Source organism: Taudactylus pleione, unplaced genomic scaffold, assembly GCF_031769625.1.
Source record: "Taudactylus pleione unplaced genomic scaffold, aTauple2 ptg000007l, whole genome shotgun sequence".
Classification (NCBI taxonomy): domain Eukaryota; kingdom Metazoa; phylum Chordata; class Amphibia; order Anura; family Myobatrachidae; genus Taudactylus; species Taudactylus pleione.
Genome location: NW_028284410.1, coordinates 11,113,542 through 11,135,429, shown reverse-complemented (window position 1 = coordinate 11,135,429; position 21,888 = coordinate 11,113,542). Strand labels below are relative to the sequence as shown.

Genomic DNA, 21,888 nt, shown 5'->3' with positions numbered 1-21,888 from the left:
TCTTGCATACACACTGGAGGATACTGTGAACGAATGAACAATAACAATATCATTATTGTTCAATCGTTCACAATATCGGCCAGTGTGTAAGCGGCTTAAGAGCAATACAATAATAAACACTGGGTATTCCCCTTTTCGACAGAAGTGTGCGCTGCTGGGAGGATTTACAGTGCGCACCGGGTGTCACCAGACCCAGTGACACCTCTGCTTCTTAAATAGATCTAGGTAATGTAAGAAAAATGTAAATACAGGTGGAGTCTCCCATATCCAAATATTCCGAAATACAGAATTATTTTGGCATGACTGAGATAATGAAACCGTTGATTTTTAATAGTTCAATGTACACAAACTTTGTCTAAGGCACAAATTATTACAAATATTGTATACAATTACCTACAGGCTGTGTGTGTAAGGTGTATATGAAACAAATTAATTTTTATTTCTGTACACAAACTTTGCTTGAGCCACAAAATTATTGCAAATATTGTATAAAATTACCTGCAGGCTGTGTGTATAAGGTGTATATAACACACAAATGCATTCTTTGTGTATATTTGGGTCCCACTCCCAAGATATTTCATTATGATAATGGAATATTCCCTTATCCAAAATACCCCTGGTCCCTTGAATTTTGGATATGGGAAACTGTATAGATCAACGTTTTTTTTTTTTTTTTTTTAAACTGTATGTGGACTAATAATACTTTGAAGGAGATATATGAGACCTACTGTACAGGTTTGTGGCACTTCTACATATTTCTGTATTCAGGCCTCTTATAAAAGGTATCAAATCAATCAACTTTTTTGCCACATGCTGTACAATCAAAACACAAAAAGAAGCTCAATATATTTGGAAGAAAAGGAAAAAAAGGAATGTCTAGATGTGGTGCACTAAAAGGTTAAACTATAACTTATTATGAATGTAAAAATACAATACAATACAATACATTGATATCAAAGCAGTAAAATATTAAAATAGTTAGGGACTGTGATGTGTGATTGAGAAAAAGAGAAAAATTAAGAAAAAAAATCCTCAAGACTGTGAGCCCTTCATGTGTATTCTTTATATGATCAGTTACGTAGCAACACTGCAATAAATATTCTCAAGCCTAGACAGATAACTTCTCTTATAGGAGAGTATCCAAATTATGATCACAGATCTTTGTCCGAATTGGATATACAGTAAGATGCATAAGACAGGTGACCAATGCACTAGGTTAACGGTCAATAAGCCTTGTCCTGGTAGACACCTAAACATTAGGAAGATTTATAGCTCAATTTTTTTTGCCATATAGATGTTCTGCCTGATTTCTTTGCATTTACATCATACGTAAAATGAAACTCAGTTATTTATCATGGGATGTAGTCAGGGCTGGCCCTAGCCTAAATTTTTTGGTAAGCGAGTATATTTTTTGCCGCCCCCCTATGCAGTACCCCTTTTACAGTGCCACCGGTAGTGGTCCCCCCTGTGCAGTGCCCCTTGTGCCCCCAGTAGTATTCCCCTTATATAGTGCCCCCAGTAGTAGTCCTCCTATGCAGTGCCCCCAGTAGTGGTACCCCCTATGCAGTGCCTTTTACAGTGCCCCCGGTAGTGGCCCCCCCTTGTAGTGCCCCTAATAGTAGTCCCCCCTCTTGTCGTGCCCCCAGTAATCTCCCCTTGTAGTGCCCCCAGTAGTAGCCCCCCCCTGTAGTGCCCCCAGTAGTATTCCCCCCCTGTAGTGCCCCCAGTAGTAATCTCCCCTTGTAGTGCCCCCAGTAGTAGCCCCCCCTGTAGTGCCCCCAGTAGTAGCCCCCACCTGTAGTGCCCCCAGTAGTAGCCCCCCCTGTAGTGCCCCCAGTAGTATTCCCCCCCTGTAGTGCCCCCAGTAGTATCCCCCCCCTGTAGTGCCCCCAGTAGTATCCCCCCCCTGTAGTGCTCCCAGTAGTAGCCTCCCCTTGTAGTGCCCCCAGTAGTAGTCCCCCCTTGTAGTGCCCCCATTAGTAGCCCCCCCTGTAGTGCTCCCAGTAGTAGCCCCCCCCTTGTAGTGCCCCCAGTAGTAGCCCCCCCCTTGTGGTGCCCCCAGTAGTAATCCACCTTCCCCCCCACGCCCCCCGCAGTAGAGACGTAATAAAAATAAAAAATAAAACACTTACCTGAAACCCGCTCCTGCTCCTGGTCCAGGTATTTCATCCGCCGGCCTTAGGTCAGGCGGTGATTCATACAGAATCCTTTATCAATAATGCACATGAGTGTTGTCAATATATTCAGTGAGTAGTAGTTATATGCTACCAGATGTGTTGGATTTATATATAGTGTGTATTATAAATGCGAAAATGTTGTTGGTAAATTCTAAAATACGAGAATAAATTAGGGTCATTCTAACAAGAACAATGCTTTCATAAGTATATGTATATGTTTAATCTGAGATCAGTGTAGTTAAAGGTCCCATCTAATATTTTTATACTTGTGAAGACATAAAAGTTTCAATTATTCACAATAGGTTTGCAATATATTGGCAAGTTCCACTAAGTTTTATATTATGATAGGCCTATGTAGATTTCACTGATGGCCATCTATGATGTAAACCATCATTGGTTTCCAATCAATAGTTTCGGGAATCTGACCCATACTGCGTATGTGATTAACAGTCCACTGCCGTTTGTGGGCGGGCGACTGCCTCCGATTCCCGAAAGAAAGGCTTATCGCCGCCGTTAAGAGAGAGGGTACAGACCAGGGTCTCAGTCAGCTGACAGATTTCCTGGCCTCTTTCTCACATCTGCGGCGGCCAGCTTGCGTGACCACATGGGTCACTTAGCTGGCTGATGTTCTCGCAGTTCGGATAAGTAATGCATGCAGGAGGCGTGATGCTGCTGCATTACGATAATTGCAAGTAAATAATAAGAAATAATGGTGAATAAAATATGTTGACTGTATTGTATCCAAATATTTTATTATGTGAGATCTATATTTACGAGGGGATGCTGAAAAGTGATCAGCCTCACCAATAAGGAAATGGGCTAGAGCCATGAATCTTACAGACTATTCCACATATTCACCCAAGTTCAACACACTTGGCACAGCATTTCTGGAGTTTCTTTAACCCTTCCAAAACAAAATCTGAAGTTTGATCACTCAAATACTGCTCTGCTGCTATCACCTCCGAATCATTCAAAAAATGCTCCCCATTCAAAGTTTTATTAAGGTTTGGGAACAGGAAATAGTCTGAAGAAGCAAGAAATGGTGAGTAGGGCGGATTGTCTATGGGCCTGATTCAGAGGTGCACACAAGGGCACTGCTGATCGCAGATTCCCGATAATCGGGAATCTGTGCGTGCACAGGGCCCATTCTGCGAGTGTGCAGAATGGGTCCTGCGTAGTCACACGCAAACCCTTGAATACCCCTGCCTGATTGGCAGACAGAGGCATTCAAGGGGCAGTGTGGGGGAGGGGCGGCCGTTGTTCCCAGAAATGGAGGCATGTCTGCCCAGTTTTTCGGGTGTGGCCAGCCCAGGATATGGGTTGATCAACACTGTGTTCTGGGTTGGAAAGCCGGCCAGTCTGAGTGAGCTGAGGCCTACTCAGCTGGCCGCAGGCCCAGCAACGTCCACTATCGCGACCATCGACCACCGATGGTGAGCCCAGCCTGCAACCTCCGTCACAGTGCTGGGATCGCAAATGCAGCAGGGGGAGTCATACACCTCCTGCTGCATTTGCATAATAGCAAGGACCAGTATGCAGCTTTGCAATTGCGATCCTTGCTGAATCTGGCCCTATGATCTCAATTCTTCAAAACATCCATTGTCTTGCCAGCCTTGTGCGCAGGCACAAAGGCACATTATCCTGCAAAAAGAGAAAACCTTTCCTCAGTTTCCCTAGTCTCATTTCCTTCAACGTAAACTTCAATCTCCATAGCAAGTTAGAATAGTATTCAGCATTTATTGTTTGGCCGTGGAGATCTCAAATGGCGCCACTGAATGGACTATTGTTTCATCTCTGGATCGTAGTGATGTTTCATCAACAGTGACAAGTCATTGCAAAAAGTCATCACCAGATTGCTCAAAATGCTGCAAAACCAACTTGGAAGTGTCCGTACGTTTTCCTTTCTTATCAGCATTCAAACATTTGGGCACCCACTCGGCTGACATCTTCTGCATATCTATTGGAGCGTACACACGGTCAGATTTGTCAGACTAGTCAGATTTGTCAGATGAACGATTGAACGATTAAACGATTTGAACGATTTTACCAAAGTTTTGAACGATTTGAACGATTGAACGATTTTTGACTGCATTAAAATGAATGGGATCGTCCAAGTCTGACTGCAAACACATCAGATATCAGAAATCGTTATCTGACCATCGGGAACGCGCATCGTTGATCGTCCATCGTTCAGGCATGTCAGATATGAACGATTTTCCTTCAGATATGAACGACTGAACGATTTTTAAATCGTTGTCGTTCATATCTGAAGGAAAAATCTGATCGTGTGTATGCACCATAAGAGTTCATGAATTATGAACCCAAAACATTCCTTGGATATCTCTAGTGTCTCAGCTATTGTTTTAGCTGAGATTTACCGATCTGTCAGTCATGAACACAATCAACAATTTCAGGTGTGGTCATTGTTGAAGGCCTACCAGATCTTGCAGCATCTTCAGTCTCAAAATCTCCATACTCATAGTTGGCACTTTTCGCTTAATGTTTGCATCATACACTCAAGGATTTCCTTTGCCGTTTTCTTCTGCAGGAACAGAAACTTCATGACAGCCCGGAGTTCCACATTCGAAAATTCAACACTTTGCATTGACATTGTTCAGTTTAGGACATCAAAGACTTGCAAAAAAACAAAGCGCTACAAGTCTGAAAATCGTAATTTTACAATAAAAAGGATACTCTTTCTAGCTGCAGTGACAAAATAATGCTACGATTACAGGAGGTGGGTTAGGCCGAGGACTTATCAGCACCTCCTCTTCGTTCCTCCATGGCAGCCATAACCTTGGGTGTAGAACCTGTTCCACTCAGGATAGACAGTAAGTTTTTTCAGGGACCGCGCTCCCTGCTGTATATATTCTAGCAACTCCTCCTTATCCCTTGTCTTTTTTTCCTGTCTCCCAGGATTATAGGTATGTTTTTTTCCACAGGACTTACCAGAATTAATGCCCAGCAATGCAACTCTGGTAGCTGATGTCTGAGGCGCGGTGATGCCCATGGGATCCGCGGCGATGCCGGAAACAGGAGGATGCATGGACACTCACGCTTCGTGCCCGGAGTAGTCCACTGCCCAGCAATGTCAGCAGCACCGGTAGCTGGAGTCTAAAGATGGCGCAACGGCATCTGTATACCATTGTGCGCATGTTCCGGCTGTCTCTAGGTCTGTCGATTAAGGAGCCTGTGCGCCGGAGACCCTATGATGTGGCTGGCCCAAGAGCCTGTGCGCCGGTGATTCTAGAATGTGTAATGTGTCCAGCCCAGGAGGCATTGCGGCAGCTGCATTGCACATGTGCCTGACCCAGTGGCATAACTTCATACCAGATGCCCGGAGGCAAGATAAATGTTGGTCAATTCTTGGACTTGAATTTAAATTGGATGGTGGGAGGAAACCAGAGCAAACCCATGCAAGCACAGGGGGAAAATACAAACTCCACAGTTAGGGCCATGGTGGGAATCGAACGCATGATGCATGCTGTGAGGCGGTAGTTACTCTATCCGTACTGCTGTGTTTTTTTATGAATAAACTTAAATCCAACTGGGAAATTTTTTTTTTTAAAATACAGTAGACAATGAATAGTTTCTGTTAATTAAAACCTACAATTAAATTATACAGCATACATCTTTGCATTTGGGAAGTGGTCTCCTTAGGTGTCAACAGGATGTAATTTTTTTCTTTTTACAGAATATTTATGCCTTGAGTAATAGGTTCTTTTACATGTCAGATCACATTCACAATTGCATTTTCAATGGTTTCATATTATGACAATAGAAGTTGATATTATGACAAGATGCAATTTTTTCCCAAGTACACATGTAGCACCAAAAGATTATACTGTAAATGTCTCACTTTACTTCCGGAACTTGGAGGTTTACAAAATGACTGCTCCTACCTTTATTATCATTTGGAAAAAAATTAAAAGTCTTATAGATTAGATACACCTCCAGTGCTAGTACAGTACAGTAGAACGGAAAGTCTCTATGTCTGTACCTGGAGTAACAAGGGTGAAAACCTCTGGCCTATCCATTAACAGATAAATTTGAATGATGAACGATTTATCGTTCAATTTATCTGCTAATGGATAGGCTCTGAACGATAAAAATGCGCACTCCCACGGCCGAAAAATTGGGTCTTTTGTCTCGCTGGTTGGTCAATTATCGTTTATCACTGACAGATATCAGAAATATCTGTCGTGGTAAACGACGAACAATTATTTAATGAAAATGAATAGAAACATAAAAAAAAAATCCACTCCCAGAATGATGCAATATCGTTCGTCGTTTGCAAAAATCTGTCACGTACATGACAGATATCTGTCACCGCAGCCCCAGGAATTTTCAAAAGATAAATCTTTTGTCTTTCAGAAAGATCTGCTAATGGATAGGCCCCTTAAGTGAGACAAACACTTCATGAACCTGTGTAAGTGAGAAACTGGATAAGTGAGATACTGCTTTAAGTGAGACTAATTGTGCTGTCCCTTGAGATCCCACTTCAATCGCATATGTTATATATAAAAGTTGTAGGCAGTTGTGTAAAAAATGCTGCAAAGTAAGAATGCCTTGAAAAATAGAAGTGTTAATAATTTATTTTTATCATTTACCAAAATGTGATATGAATGAACAGAAGAGAAATCTACAGTCAGGTGCATAAATATTGGGACATTGACAGAATTTTAATATTTTGGCCTCTATTCACCACAATGGCTTTGAAATGAAACAAACAAGATGTGCTTTAACTGCAGACTTTCAGATTTAATTTGAGGGTAATTACATCCAAATCAGGTGAATGGTGTAGGAATTACAACGGTTTCTATATGTGCCTCCCACTTTTTAAGGGGCCCAAAGTAATGGGACTATCAACTCAAAAGCTATTTCATGGACAGGTGTGGGCTATTCCCTCGTTATTTAATTATCAATTAAGCAGGTAAAAGGTCTGGAGTTGATTTTAGGTGTGACATTTGCATTTGGAATCAGTTGCTGTCGACTCTCAATATGAGATCCAAAGAGCTATCACTATCAGTGAAGGAAGCCATCATTAGACTGAAAAATCAAAACAAACCCATCAGAGAGATAGCAAAAACATTAGGTGTGGCCAAATCAACTGTTTGGAACATTCTTAAAAAGAAAGAACGCACCGGAGAGCTCAGCAACACCAAAAGACCCGGAAGACCACGGAAAACAACTGTGGTGGATGACAGAAGAATTATTTCCCTGGTGAAGAAAAACCCCTTCACAACAGTTGGCCAAATCAAGAACACTCTCCAGGAGATAGGTGTATATGTGTCAAAGTCAACAATCAAGAGAAAATTTCACAAGAGTGAATATAGAGGGTTCACCACAAGATGTAAACCGTTGGTGAGCCTCAAAAACAGGAAGACCAGATTAGAGTTTGCCAAACAACATCTAAAAAAGCCATTACAGTTCTGGAACAACATCCTATGGACAGACGAGACAAAGATCAACTTGTACCAGAGTGATGTGAAGAGAAGAGTATGGAGAAGGAAAGGAACTGCTCATGATCCAAAACATACCACCTCATCAATGAAGCATGGTGGTGGTAGTGTCATGGTGTGGGCATGTATGGCTGCCAATGGAACTGGTTCCCTTGTATTTATTGATGATGTGACTGCTGACAAAAGCAGCAGAATGAATTCTGAAGTGTTTTGGGCAATATTATATGTTCATATTCAGTCAAATGCTTCAGAACTGACTGGACGGCGCTTCATAGTGCAGATGGACAATGACCCGAAGCATACTGCAAAAGCAACCAAAGAGTTTTTTTAAGGCTAAAAAGTGGAATGTTATGCAATGGCCAAGTCAATCCCCTGACCTGAATCCGATTGAGCATGCATTTCACTTGATGAAGACAAAACTGAAGGGAAAATGCCCCAAGAACAAAAAGGAACTGAAGACATTTGCAGTAGAGGCCTGGCAAAGCATCACCAGGGATGAAACCCAGTGTCTGGTGATGTCTATGCGTTCCAGACTTCAGGCTGTAATTGCCTGCAAAGGATTTGCAACAAAGTATTAAAAAGTGAAAGTTAGATTTAGGATTGTTTAGTTTGTCCCATTACTTTTGGTCCCTTAAAAAGTGGGAGGCACATATAGAAACCGTTGCAATTCCTACACCGTTCACCTGATTTGAGTGTAATTACCCTCAAATTAAATCTGAAAGTCTGCAGTTAAAACACATTTTGTTTGTTTCATTTCAAAGCCATTGTGGTGGTGAATAGAGGCCAAAATATGAAAATTCTGTCAATGTCCCAATATTTATGCACCAGACTGTAAATCAAATCAATATTTGGTGTGACCATCCTTTGCCTTGAAAACAGCACCAATTCTTCTAGGTACACTTGCACAAAGTCAGGGATTTTGTAGGATTATAGTCAGATGTATGATTAACCAATCATACCAAACAGGTGATAATGATCATCATTTTCATATGTAGGTTGAAACACAGTCATTAACTGAAACAGCTCTGTAGGTGGCTTAAAACTGGGTGAGTAACAGCCAAATCTGCTTCAATGGTGAGGTTGTACTGTATAAGTTCTTTTGAAGAAGCACAAAGAAACGGGTAACGGTGAGGAAACTTAGTGCATCAGATGAAAGATGAATCTTGCTTACTTCCCTTCGAAATCGGAAGATGTCCATCAGTGCCATTGGCTCCGAATTGGCAGAAACCAGTGGGACCCAGGTACAGCCATCTACTGTTCTTAGAACTCTGGCCACAAGTGGTCTTCATGGAAGAATTGCAGCCAAAAATCTATTCCTTCGACATGCAAACAAGGCCAGGTGACTCAAATATGCATGAAAACATTGGAACTGGGGTGCAGAAAAATGGCAGCAGGTGCTCTGGACTGATAAAATTTTAAACATTTGTCTGTAACAGAAGGCAGTTTATGCGCCAAAGTGCTGGAGAGCAGTACAATAATGAGTGTCTGCAGGCAACAGTGAAGCATGGTGGACGTTCCTTGCAAATTTGGGACTGCATTTCAGCAAATGGAGTTGGGAATTTGGTCAGGATTAATGGTGTCCTCAATGCTGAGATATATAGGCAGGTACTTACCCATCATGCAATACCATCAGAGGCGTGTCTGATTGGCTCCAAATTTATTCTGCAGCAGGACAATGACCCCAAACATACAGCCAATGTCATTAAGAACTCTCTTTAGCTTAAAGAAGAACAAGGAGTCCTGGAAGTGACGATATGGCCCCCACAGAGACCTGATCTCATCATCATTGAGTCTGTCTGGGATTACATGAAGAAACAGAAGGATTTGAGCAAGCTTACATCCACAGATGAACTGAGGTTAGTTCTCCAAGATGTTTGGAACAACCTCCCTGTCGAGTTCCTTCAAAAACTGTGTGCAAGTGTAACCAGAAGAATTTATGCTGTTTTGAAGTCAAAGGGTGCTCACACCAAATATTGATTTGATTTAGATTTCTCTTCTATTCATTCACTTTGCATTTTAATTGATAAAAACTATTAACACTTCTATATTTGAAAGTTACTTTGCAGCATTTTTCCACACCTGCCTAAAACTTTTGCATAGTAATGATAGATATACACAGCGGGTAAATTAAGTATTGAACACATCAACATGTTTCTCAGTAATTATATTTGTAATGGGGATATTGTAATGAACTTTTCACCAAATGCCAGCAACAACCCATGCAATCCACACATGCAAAGAAATCAAACCATAGATGTCCATAAATTAAGTTATGAGTAATAATGTGAAATTGATTTCTTTGCATATGTGGATTGCATGGGTTGTTGCTGACATTTGGTGAAAAGTTCATTACAATATCCCCATTACAAATATATTTACTGAAAAAATGTTGATGTGTTCAATACTTATTTTACCCACTATATGACTAATGGTGCATATACACGGTCAGATTTTCTGTCAGATCTGAATAATAACGATTTTAAAAATCGTTCAATCATTCATATCCGAAAGAAAATGTGACATGTGAGCCTGCAACAATGAACGATGCAAGTTCCCGATTGTCAGATAATGATATCTGACATCTGATGTGTTTGCAGTCAGATTTGGATAATTCCATTCATTTTAATACGGTCTGAAATCGTTCAAATCATTGGTAAAATCGTTCAAAATGTTCATCTGACAGATCTGAACGTGTGTATGCACCAATATACTATCTGTCAAGATAGTGTAAAAATATTTTAATAATGTCTTTATGATAGCTGAGATACACCTCTAATATATGTATATAATATATATATATATATATATATAATTCATTGGCCTGTTTGTCTGTCCGGTTATGCATTTGTACACCCCTGCACTGATTGGGATGAAGTCTACACGAGGTGGTCCAGTTGGATCCTGGCCAGGTTTTAGGGGGGTCAGGTTCCCGGTCGGAACTCCCGTTGTTGTATGCTGGGCAGAACTCTGACCTGGGGACTTCAGCTAGTATATATATATTAGGGATGTGCAGGCTCGGATAGGTTCGAGCTTGCACGTTGAGTTCGGATTTTTCCCTCCAAAAAAACGGAACTCAGAAAGAGGCTAAACGTCATCTTACATGGACGAACATCATCATTCCCGTTTTTTTGGAGGGAAAAATCCGAACTCAACGTGCAAACTCGAACCTATCCGAGCCTGCACATCCCATATATATATATATATATATATATATATATATATATATACACACACACACACACGACAGGCTCAATACACGGCACTCGACCATCTGGGGTGCCCTTGGTATGTGACCACACCATCTACATAAAAAATATCATACAAACTCGGCACTCACATGCTTTTCAAACTGCAACTCCTTTGAACATAGGGAATGTTGGTTCCAAAATATTGCAATAATTTGTTAAGCTGGCCACCGCTTCACGGTCATTCCCATCTAGCCAGTCCCTACACTGATTCTCAGATAAATGAACTTGATCTGCCATCTTGGCCTCAAGCTTGCATACATTTTAAACAGAAAACTGGGTCCTGCTTTAAAGAGACAGGACCACACCCAGGGCTATCAGTTAATAAACACCTGGAAAAAGAAAAAAGTTTGTCTTACATTTGAAAAACAGGGTGCCCTAGCAAGTGTGACCACAAATGTCTGTTTAAAATGTATGCAAGCTTGAGGCCAAGATGGCAGATCAAGTTAATTTATCTGAGAATCAGTGTAGGGACTGGCTAGATGGGAATGACCGTGAAGTGGTGGACAGCTTAACAAATTATTGCAATATTTTGGAACCAACATTCCCTATGTTCAAAGGAGTTGCAGTTTGAAAAGCATGTGAGTGCCGAGTTTGTATGATATATATATATACACACACACAAGTCCAGATCACCGGCACTCACGGGTTCCACAATGTCCTGGGCCGGGTGCCCTCCACAGTCAGTCGCTGCCAAACAGGACGAACTGAACATAATCTCCACAAGGCGGCACTCCGTGTAAAAAACGACCAAATGTGACAAGATGCTGTCTGCAACGTTTCAGCGCCTTTTATGAGCGCTTTTTTCAAGCATAAAATACATACAAACATGTTACACTTACCAAACATATATAGAGCAGTTAGATACCATGCTGCACCGCGACATCACTTCCTGGCTCCAACCCGGAAGTCCACAGAGCCAGTAGTGATGTCACATCCTCCCATTCAACGGTTACCATGGTAATCACCATGGTTACCAAATAACACAAATACAATGTGACCAAAAACACATGACATATAATTAAAAACAGTCTATCGTGCTCACTGGCCTCTAGATCAAACTAATCAGTGTAATAAACACAATGTGTAGCGAACAGATAGAATGTAATAACACGGCTGTGGACAATATAATATGAGTATTAGCTATTACGAACATCGTGAACAGATAAATAACTGAACATACAAATTTCAACTCAAATAAGCACAAATCTATTATGCACGACCATAAAATGTCGCAATCACTATACTGCACACACTAAAAACGTGCTAAACGCTATAATGGTCATAACATATCAGACAGATACATGAATATTACATAAATCGCAAGGAGTTGACACCTACATTACTTACAAATAACCAAGCGTAATCAGAATATAAACATATGCATAACAACCAACCTGCATAATAAAAAATGTAATAATCAAACAAAACACTGGAGCCCCAGAGTTTCATTTAAGCCTCGGGGGGAAAGTGTGTCTAACCTCATAATCCATTGAGACTCACACTGAAGTATTTTGCGCCCACGGTCCCCACCTCTAACGAGAGGGGGAACGTGGTCAATGATTTTATAGCGAAGTGTTGAAAGATTATGTGACGCCATGGCGAAGTGTCTTGCCACTGGCTGCTCGCTGGAACCTGAAGCAAGAGCTGCCCGAATAGCAGATCGATGTTGGGCCATTCTCTCCTTTAAAGTACACTCGGTCTTGCCCACATACATCTTAGAGCAAGGGCACGTTATGACATAAACTATAAATTTAGTTGAACATGTTAAATGATGTCTTATATTATACTTAGTGCCCAAATATGGATGGAAAAAAAAACGATCCTGTTTGAAAGGAGCGACACGTAATACAACTGGGACATCTATAACAGCCTACTTTCGGGACACCCATAAAGGATCTATTTAGCTGAGATTTACCCAATAAAGACACATCGTTTCGCACCAAATGGTCCCTCAGATTCTTACCTCTCCGATAACAAGACATTAATTTTTTGTTGTATAACGTTTTAAGATCGTTATCTGATGTTAATATAGGCCATAAAGATTTTGCTTGTTTGTTAATAACAGTACTGGCATGATTGTATTTATTGATCCACAGGTGTCTATCGACACTGCGATCCTTCTTACTATTGTCTCGAATCAGCAATTTATCCATAGGAACAGCTAATGCCTTTTCTTTTGCACGATCTAAATTACTTTTATGGTATCCTCTTTGAATGAATCTATCATACATGGTATCTAACTGTTGCAGCGCTTCAGCCCTGTCAGATGATATTCTTAAAGCTCTCAAGAATTGTGAAAAAGGCAACGCGTTTTTCAGTGGGACAGGATGAGCACTACTCGCCAACAAAATATTATTCCTGTCGGTGGGCTTAGAAAACAATGAGGGCACTAAACGTCCATCTCTTTTAGTTATGGTGACGTCCAAAAAATTGACCTTGTACAAATCAGTAGAATATGTGAATTTAACCGGACTGGTCGAACTGTTGTGTTGTTCAATTAAAGCCACAAACGTGTGGCGAGGGTCCCAACAGGCGTTTGTGGCTTTAATTGAACAACACAACAGTTCGACCAGTCCGGTTAAATATATATATACACACACACACACACACACACACACACACGCACACACATACATATACATAAACATACATATATAGGGTGAATCATCCAGTGAATGAACATGGGAGAGACGGCGCTCTCACCAGATCGAAGTGCGGTGCTAATATTGGAAGCTGACGAGCAAGGTATAATATCGGATACTGCCATCCGGACTACTAACTTCAAATACTACACAGGCTCAGTTAATCGGAGAGCATACAGGAATTATTGTGCAGCGCGAGGGTGAGAAACTACACATTATATCATTATATCTAAGGATATTATCATTATATATCCGCTGTCCACAGTACACTTTGTGCTGGATATGAACAGTGCCTCTCTGCCCCTTTAACTTTTCAATATTCTGGACATTAATTTAAATGGACGGAGAAGGGAACAAATTGTTTCAATTACTTGATTATTTCCTAATATTCCTAATATTATTGCCTATATTTATTGTGTCTTATATGGGCAATATTTTATTCTATTTGCTGGGTCCCATGCAACATTGTATTGAATTTAGATTTTAATAAACAACACTGTTTGCCATCTGATTTGGTATAATTATTAAAAGAACTGAGTGACTGAGCACAGTTATTTCCTTATATTTACAGTAAATGAACAGTTAAGAAAATTCTCTTGTTTAAGATGATGGTGTATGTAGCAGATACAATAAATTAAATTTTGATATAGGAATTCTGGTTGAAAGATTGAAGTAATAGTTTGAATTTTACAACCAAAAAATAGGAGAGGTGCAGAAATTACCAGTGATTGAAAGTACAAAGCTAGCAAATGAACATGCAAGTCCAGTGAATGAACACAGTAACTTACTTTAATAAAACAAAGGCAACAGGTCAACTTACTTTGATGGTAAAATAAATCGAGGTCCAAGATACTACAAGTAGATTAGTAATAGTTGAAGATAATTGATGTTTAAATGCTATTAAGCATCTTTTTTGCCTATATTTAAGTATTTTTGAAACTCTGTATATTCCATATCCTCTTGAACCAGTTATATGTGGAACAATTAATTTTTCCTTCTCCATGTTACCTTTGTACCATATCTAGTCCTCTCAGACCATTTCTAAAAAGTCAGACCCAACACTGTCATGGTGCTTACTTCAACTTCAGTTATGGATTTCATCTCTCCCTATTCCTGGATAAAACTCTCCCTCTAATTCTACAATAACATAGTCATTAATATATAACGTTTTGACAATGTGTTGTTCTCCATCTTTACTCTCTTCAGTAGCATTCTTGCCTTAATTCTCGGGGGGGGGGGGGGGGGGGGATTACATTTTTTTGCGTGCCCAATCGCCCATCTAAACTGACGGGGCGATATTCAATTGTCGTAGTTTTTCACGCATGTCGTGTCTAAATAGACCAGATTTAGCTGTGTAAAGTGGCGAAACCCGTCTAAAGTCCTGTTTAACGTGCCCAAACAAGAGTTTGGGTGTCCAAAAGAGGGTCTTTTCATCGATTTCTGCTCAACACCTCAGGAAGGCGAGTAAAAATCATGCATTCGTGCCCGTCGGCAGCAACAATTGAAAAGCTACGACGAGCGTGCAAAAACAATTGAATCCCCCCTATGTTATTTAGTTATGCTTTTTTTCCATTCGGTATAAATTTACCTTGATTTTAAGGAATAAAAAACAATGATCTGTGAAACCCAATAAATGAACAATTTGTTCATTTACTGAAAAAACTGGTCATAGTATCCAGTAAATGAACACCCCCCTCTTACCTTATTCAAAGCTATGCTCATAGTTTTCACCACAGGGTATACAATTCTAACCCTTTTAAAGCCTTTGCCAATATGCAGTGAGGTATAAACACTGTACATTGTTATTGTCTAAAGTTTTTAGTACAAATTAGGCGGCACATTACCTTAGTATTTTGAGAGCAAATGAGCTCAGACTCTTTCAAGCCAGACACAGAAATCCATTTGCCCCTAGTCATAGGACTTCAGGATCAATCTAACACCAGGAAGCATAAAGTATAATTATCTTAGAAAATGAGTGCTTATTTTAATGCTTTAAACTTCAAAATGTTCATTCACTGGTAGTGTTCATTTACTTATAAATAAAAGCGTATTACAATGGCCCTGATTTGATTTGCATATCTTTGTTCTTGGATGTATAAAAGTCCAGAAACCAAAACTCACCACACTCAAATGGCCGAATGTAATAAGGCGAGAGTTTAGAAAATGTGAGAGTTTAGCAGTATACTCTCAACTTGGTCGAGTTTTATTTTCAAAATGGGAAAACATCTAGATGACAGTTTAAATCGTGAGTTATTTAGTCTAAAAACATGGAAGTTTGCATGTTCTAGGACTCTATTACATTGGCCAAGTTTAAAAAGTGTGAGAGCTTACTGCTAAACTCTGACATTTTCTAAACTCTCACCCTATTACATTTGGCCCAAAGTGTTAGATAATTCAGTGTTCATTCACTGGCTGATTCACCATATATTTAAATATATAAAATAAATATTATTATGCAGAAATCCTTGAGGTTTGGTTGTTTTATGCTGTATTATGCTTTGGCATGTCTCAAGGTTATAGCTGCCATGGAGGAACAAATAATAAAATTATGAATTATACTCACCAATAATTCTGTTTCTTCGAGAGGCTCTATGGCAGCCTAAAAAATACCCCCCTCTTGTTAAGTGTGTTTTTTCCAGGGACACAGTATAAGGAGACACTCAAAAAGACAAGGGATAAGGAGGAGGGGCTGGAATATATACAGCAGCAGGGGAGTATCTACCACTTGACCAGGATGGCACTCGCCAGGGGCACCGGCTGAGGGGTCGCGCTGTCCGGCGGTGCCACTCATGGCCAGAGGCTAGAATCAGGGAGGGACTGCCAGCACTGGAGTCCCGGGCCCGCCTCTGGACTTACACAGTGAGGAGGGCTGGCTGGGGAGACAGAATGGGGTGCTGGTTGAATTGGAAAGAAGGCCTCTGGGGAATGCGGCTGGGATAAATAGGAAAAATGTTTTTTATTATTACATTCATAATTTTTTTATATTAAATTAATATCTATTTTAAGTTTTATTGTAACTTTATTAGTACAAAGTATAATTATTCAGAAAATATGGGGGGGGGGGGCGCCTGTCCGTTATTTTGCCAGGGAGGCTCGGGCCTCTAGATACACCCTTGTACAGCAGGGAGGGCGGCCCCAGAAAAAACGTAATGTGTATACTGAGGATATCAGGTCTTATACCCAAGTATATGCGTACCATGGAGTCTCTTGAAGAATTATCGTGAGTATAATTTGTAATTATCTAATATTTATATGCCACATGATTTCACTATGAATTATTACTCTTATATAACTGTTATTGTCTGCTAGGAAAGGAAGTAAATCTGCACAGGATGTATTTGTAATTACTGATCATACCAACGAATATTATGAATATAGGGAAAACCTGATCCATATTCTATCTGAATAGTGGTTGGTTGTGCACCACTGAACAGAAAAGACATCTACTCAAAAAAGGGGGATGATTTTAGGGGATCAAAAAAAGTTATTTTGTGGTGCACTATTTGAAATATTATTAATATAAAACTTAATTTTTATTCTAGGCTGTTAATGGGAACAAGCCAACGAGGCCTGACATATGAACGCAACTTTGAGACTACTGGAGCCTGTTTTTTTATACCGATGTGCAGGAACTAACCTTTCCCAGCAGCACCCGGATTACATGCTGCCGACTAGTGAAAACTAATCCCTCCCTAGAGTGACACTCTGCAACAAATACGCTGCTTCTACACTGCACTTAGAGGACACTCTACTACAACAAAGTTATTTTCTCACGCTCGCTTACCACTCTTGTTCCAGTAATTAAATTTATTACAACAGGCTCCCCTGGTTACTTAGTAGTGAACAGCAGAAGCATGCCTTATCTATGTTTTCTCCTATGCTGGGCTGTATGCACTCGTCAGATTGTTCACTGTGTATGCAAACAATCAGAAAGTAGAAGCAAGTAACCCTTGAGGCTATAGTAGCTTTTTCTTCTCTACTCAAATGCACACTATAGGTGCGAGGTAAAAAAAGTTTGCACCCAAATTTCGATTACTGCGGGTATGCGTGCTCCAGAGACCTGCGGTAGCTAATAAAAAAAGTGGTCATAAGAAAAACAAAATAGAAAAAAAATTATACTTACCTGTCTGTGGCTCCCAGTGGCCTCCCCTCAATCTTGTCATAGAGGATGGGGCTGCTGGGAGATGCAGTTCTCCCAGCGATGGCTACAGGGAGGAATACACTCAAACAGGAGGAGGGGTCACACACACACAGTTATACACATTTACAAACACACACTCACATACCCACCCTGCTGCAGAAGAGCCAGCTCCCGACGTTGGATGCAGAAGACACTGCTTCTGAAGGCAAGTAATTAAGGACTAATTAAGCTACTTGGAAACTTCCAATTTCTTAATTATTCCTCAGGGGGTTGCTGGCGGGGTTTCCAAAGCAAGTCCAACAGATTTTTCTTAAAGTTAACAATTTTAAGAAAAATCAGACGTGCTCTGGAGCAAAACCCAGTGGCTGCAGAGAAAACCTCACGCTGCGGGTTTTTTAAAATGTCCCGCCTGCAATTGGATACCCCCTATGAATAGATGTTCTATTTCTTTAAGTGTTTCCTATGTGCACAGAAAATTTGAATAAGGTTTTTGCTATGATGTCAAACTTTTAAGTTTCTTCTATTTACAGCAAAATTGGAGGATTTGTACATTATTGAGAGATTATAAATAAGTTTATCTGCCTTATCTACTAATATGTTCCTCAGATGCATATAAAATTTTAATATTGATTGATGCTATGATGTTATATCTCTAATAACACTTTTACACTAAAGTCCTGGGTCTTACCCGGTATTTGGAACATGGGACAGACCCCGTTCCCAGTGAGGCACCGACCCGGGCTATTCCTGTAATGAATTTGTGGTGACAAAAAAAAGCACCTGGGTTTTCCACTCCTCCTTTGCACGTGGACCTTCACAGGATCTCCTATGGTACCAGACAGAGCGCACACTTCCTCAACAGACGCGTTTCGGACCCAAGTCCTTTGTCAAGGTGTGTAGGAAGTGTGTGTCGGTGGCCCTATTTAAACCCCTAGCAGATCATGTGATGCTCTGATTAGGTCAACTAGTTTGTTATTCAAAACATATAATAACACAAACAAATCAATCAAGCACTGGTATTTTTGATGAAAAAAAAAAATTATATATGAAAATAGAGAAGCCCACCATCCCCGTTTTATATATCAGACCTAAGATACACAAGAATGCAATAACTCCGCCGGGACATCCGATTGTAGCTGGCACAAATTCCATCACTTCAAACCTTTCCCACTTCTATTACAACCTATGGTTACCAAAACAAGATCATATTTAAAGGATACCATTTATGTTTTACAACATCTTTCCGCATTAAAATGGGAACCAGGAAGTTATACACCATTATTCAACATCAAAAAGGTATCAGTGGTGTAAAATATTTTTAGATAAGGAGGAGCTATCCTATGATCTTAAGAATTTTATTTTAGATGGAATTTTATTTATATTAAGGAACAACTTCTCTTGGTTTTTAGATACATTTTACTTACAACTCACAGGGACTGAGATGGGTACCAGGCTGGCCCCAAGTTATGCCAACCTCTTCATGGCACACTGGGAGGACCAAGCAGTTTGGAGTGGGCATGGTTTTGGGGACAGCCTGGTGTCCTGGGTACGCTATATTGACGATATTCTATTTATTTGGAAAGGTGATAGAACCTTTCTGGATATGTTCTGTGAACATTCTAAATCTCTCTTTTAATGTAAGCGAACAAGAAGTTCACTTTTTAGATCTTACCATTTTTATAGAAAACGACACCATTGAAACCAAAAACTACATGAAACCAACAGATTGTAATTATTTTATCGATCGTGCTAGTAACCACCATAGAAATTGGTTAGGTGGCATCCCAAAGGGTCAATTCCATCGGGTTAGGAGAAATTGTACAAAAGTAGAAGATTATCACACTCAATCAAACCTTTTGAAGTCTCAATTTATCTTGAAAGGATATGAGGAGACTGAGGTAGAAGGAGCCAGATCCCTGGTGGGGACCCTAGACAAAAACAATATTTTAAAAGGGAAAGTGAAACACACATCAGATGATCCAGATAAAAAACTAGCATTTATCACACGGTTTCATGGACAACATAAAAGTGTGGAAAACATAATTTGTAAACATTGGGATATTTTAAATCATGATCCCGTTTTACAAAGTTTTTTAGGAGAAAGACCATAATTTATCTATCGGAAAGCCCGTAACTTTAAAGACCAATTGGTGCGGAGTGTAGTGACAAAACCGGTGGGTACAAAAAAAGATTAGTTCAAACGTTTTTTTCCGGTGTGGCTCATGCATAATGTGCAAACAATGCAAAAGCCCCACTAGTAAAACCACAGAGTATAAATCTGTCACAACTGAAATAAATTACATTATAATGGACTTCATCACATGCCACAGTAAAACCTCATATATTTACTAGAGTGCTCATGTAATAAGCAATATGTTGGTAGAACGGGAAGAATGCTTAAAACCAGATTAGGGGAGCATTGCAGAAATATAAAGAGAGGTTTAGAGACACATAATGTCTCAAACCATTTTAAAAAAATAGCATGACTGCAAGCCTGATCATTTGATATCCTTTTAATATCCTTTTGTGGTGTCAAAGTACTAACCCCCAATTGGAGAAACAACGATGGGGAGGGGGAACTGGCGAAAATGGAGATGAAAACCATTTTCGAGTTACACACTTTAGTTCCTCTAGGTCTCAACAGATTTTGAGACCAAGTGGTTCCTTTAATAAGTATGACCCCTTGAATTATATAGAATAGCTTCTGGGATTTGATAGGTTCATTTATTTAAATGGGGATTTTATGGTTATACGGCATATAAAGAGTACTTTTATTCTATACTTTTTAAATTTTCTATTACAAGACTAGGTACCATTTTTATTCTCGTTGGAACGTATAAGATTGTCCTAAGATTATGCAGATTGATACTGTCAACCCCATATGAATACATTAGTTTGTTTAAGAAGTTTAATCAGTCTTTTATATTTTTTCATTAACTTTTTATTTATTTATTTATATATGTACTATGAATGGGGGCGAAACGGAGACACACATAATATACAAATGGAACAATTCCCAAACTAAAGATGGAGGAGCTTCCGTGTTTTGCGGTTCACATTGATTTCAGCCTGTGCTCCATGAGCCGCTCTGGAAATATTTCACAGATAGTCACAGGAAGTGAAACATTCCGGCCGGAAGTATCAGCCACTAACCCAGTGCCTCGTTTTCGATATGGAGGAAATGATGCAGCTCCCAACTTCCTGTCCCTAACCCAACCGGAAGTTTTGCCTACCAACTCAGCATCTCAAACCTCGTTTCTAACACGGAGGGAACGATGCGGCTTCCATTGGTTATAAACTCCGTTACGGTTCAGGAAAAAACCTGTGGCACACTATGGACTCACATGGATAGACTTTGTGGTTTTCCAGTCCGTTTTTTGATATAAGCACACAGGTGTCTCTTATTAAGGAGTTGATATATGTCTAAAGATGTTTTTAAAATGTTTTAGATATGTTCTGTTTCTAGTACTAAAGATACACGAACGATATAATTTTGAACACCAATGCTTGATTGATTTGTTTGTGTTGTTATGTGTTTTGAATAACAAACTAGTTGACTAATTGGAGCATCGCATGATCTGCTAGGGGTTTAAATAGGGCTACCGACACACACTTCCTATACACCTTGACAAAGGACTTAGGTCCGAAGCGCATCGGTGGAGGAAGTGTGAGCGATGTCTGGTACCATAGGAGATCCTGAGAAGGTCCACGTGCAAAGGAGGAGTGGTAAACCCGGGTGCTTTTTTGTCACCACAAATTCATTACGTGTGCCTTTCTCGGAAGGCTCTATATCGTACGAAGCAATCTTATCTTTTATTTTGTGTAACGTATTAAATAAAATTGTTTGTTAAAACTTTAAAACACTATGAGAGATTTCTTTCTCTATGCATATGGGTACTGGAAACTGATGTCCATTACTAAAGATCAACATTGAGTCCCATATGTGGATATATGCTGATAAAAGATACCTTTCAAGGGACTTCTTTCACCTATGTAAGGTGAGAATCCTATTAGAAGTTAACAAATTTAGAACATTTGGTGAATTTATGTTTACCGATAAAGAACTTTTTTCTTTCCTGAGAACATAAACAGAATCCAGCGCTTGGTGGCCCTACCCATTTTTTTGTATTTAAGGATATTCATGTTTGTGCAAAGATGGTATAATCAAACTGACTGAGGTACTAATTAAATCATCTGTGCTTAAGCTTGGATATCCTT

At 39.9% G+C, this 21,888-nt stretch overlaps 1 protein-coding gene across 3 annotated transcripts in view; it reads right to left on the bottom strand.

The window, feature by feature from the left end:
• The window catches only part of AIRIM (AFG2 interacting ribosome maturation factor), a 36,221-nt gene that overhangs the window by 12,113 nt on the left and 2,220 nt on the right, over positions 1–21,888 (bottom strand). Inside the window, exon 2 of one of the 3 annotated variants that reach the window (XM_088462087.1) lies at positions 19,524–19,598. The exons of the other annotated variants lie outside the window; for them this stretch is intronic. The gene's annotated coding sequence lies outside the window, so the exon portion shown is untranslated. The remainder of the gene's footprint in view (positions 1–19,523; positions 19,599–21,888) is intronic. 3 annotated transcript variants of the gene reach the window in all.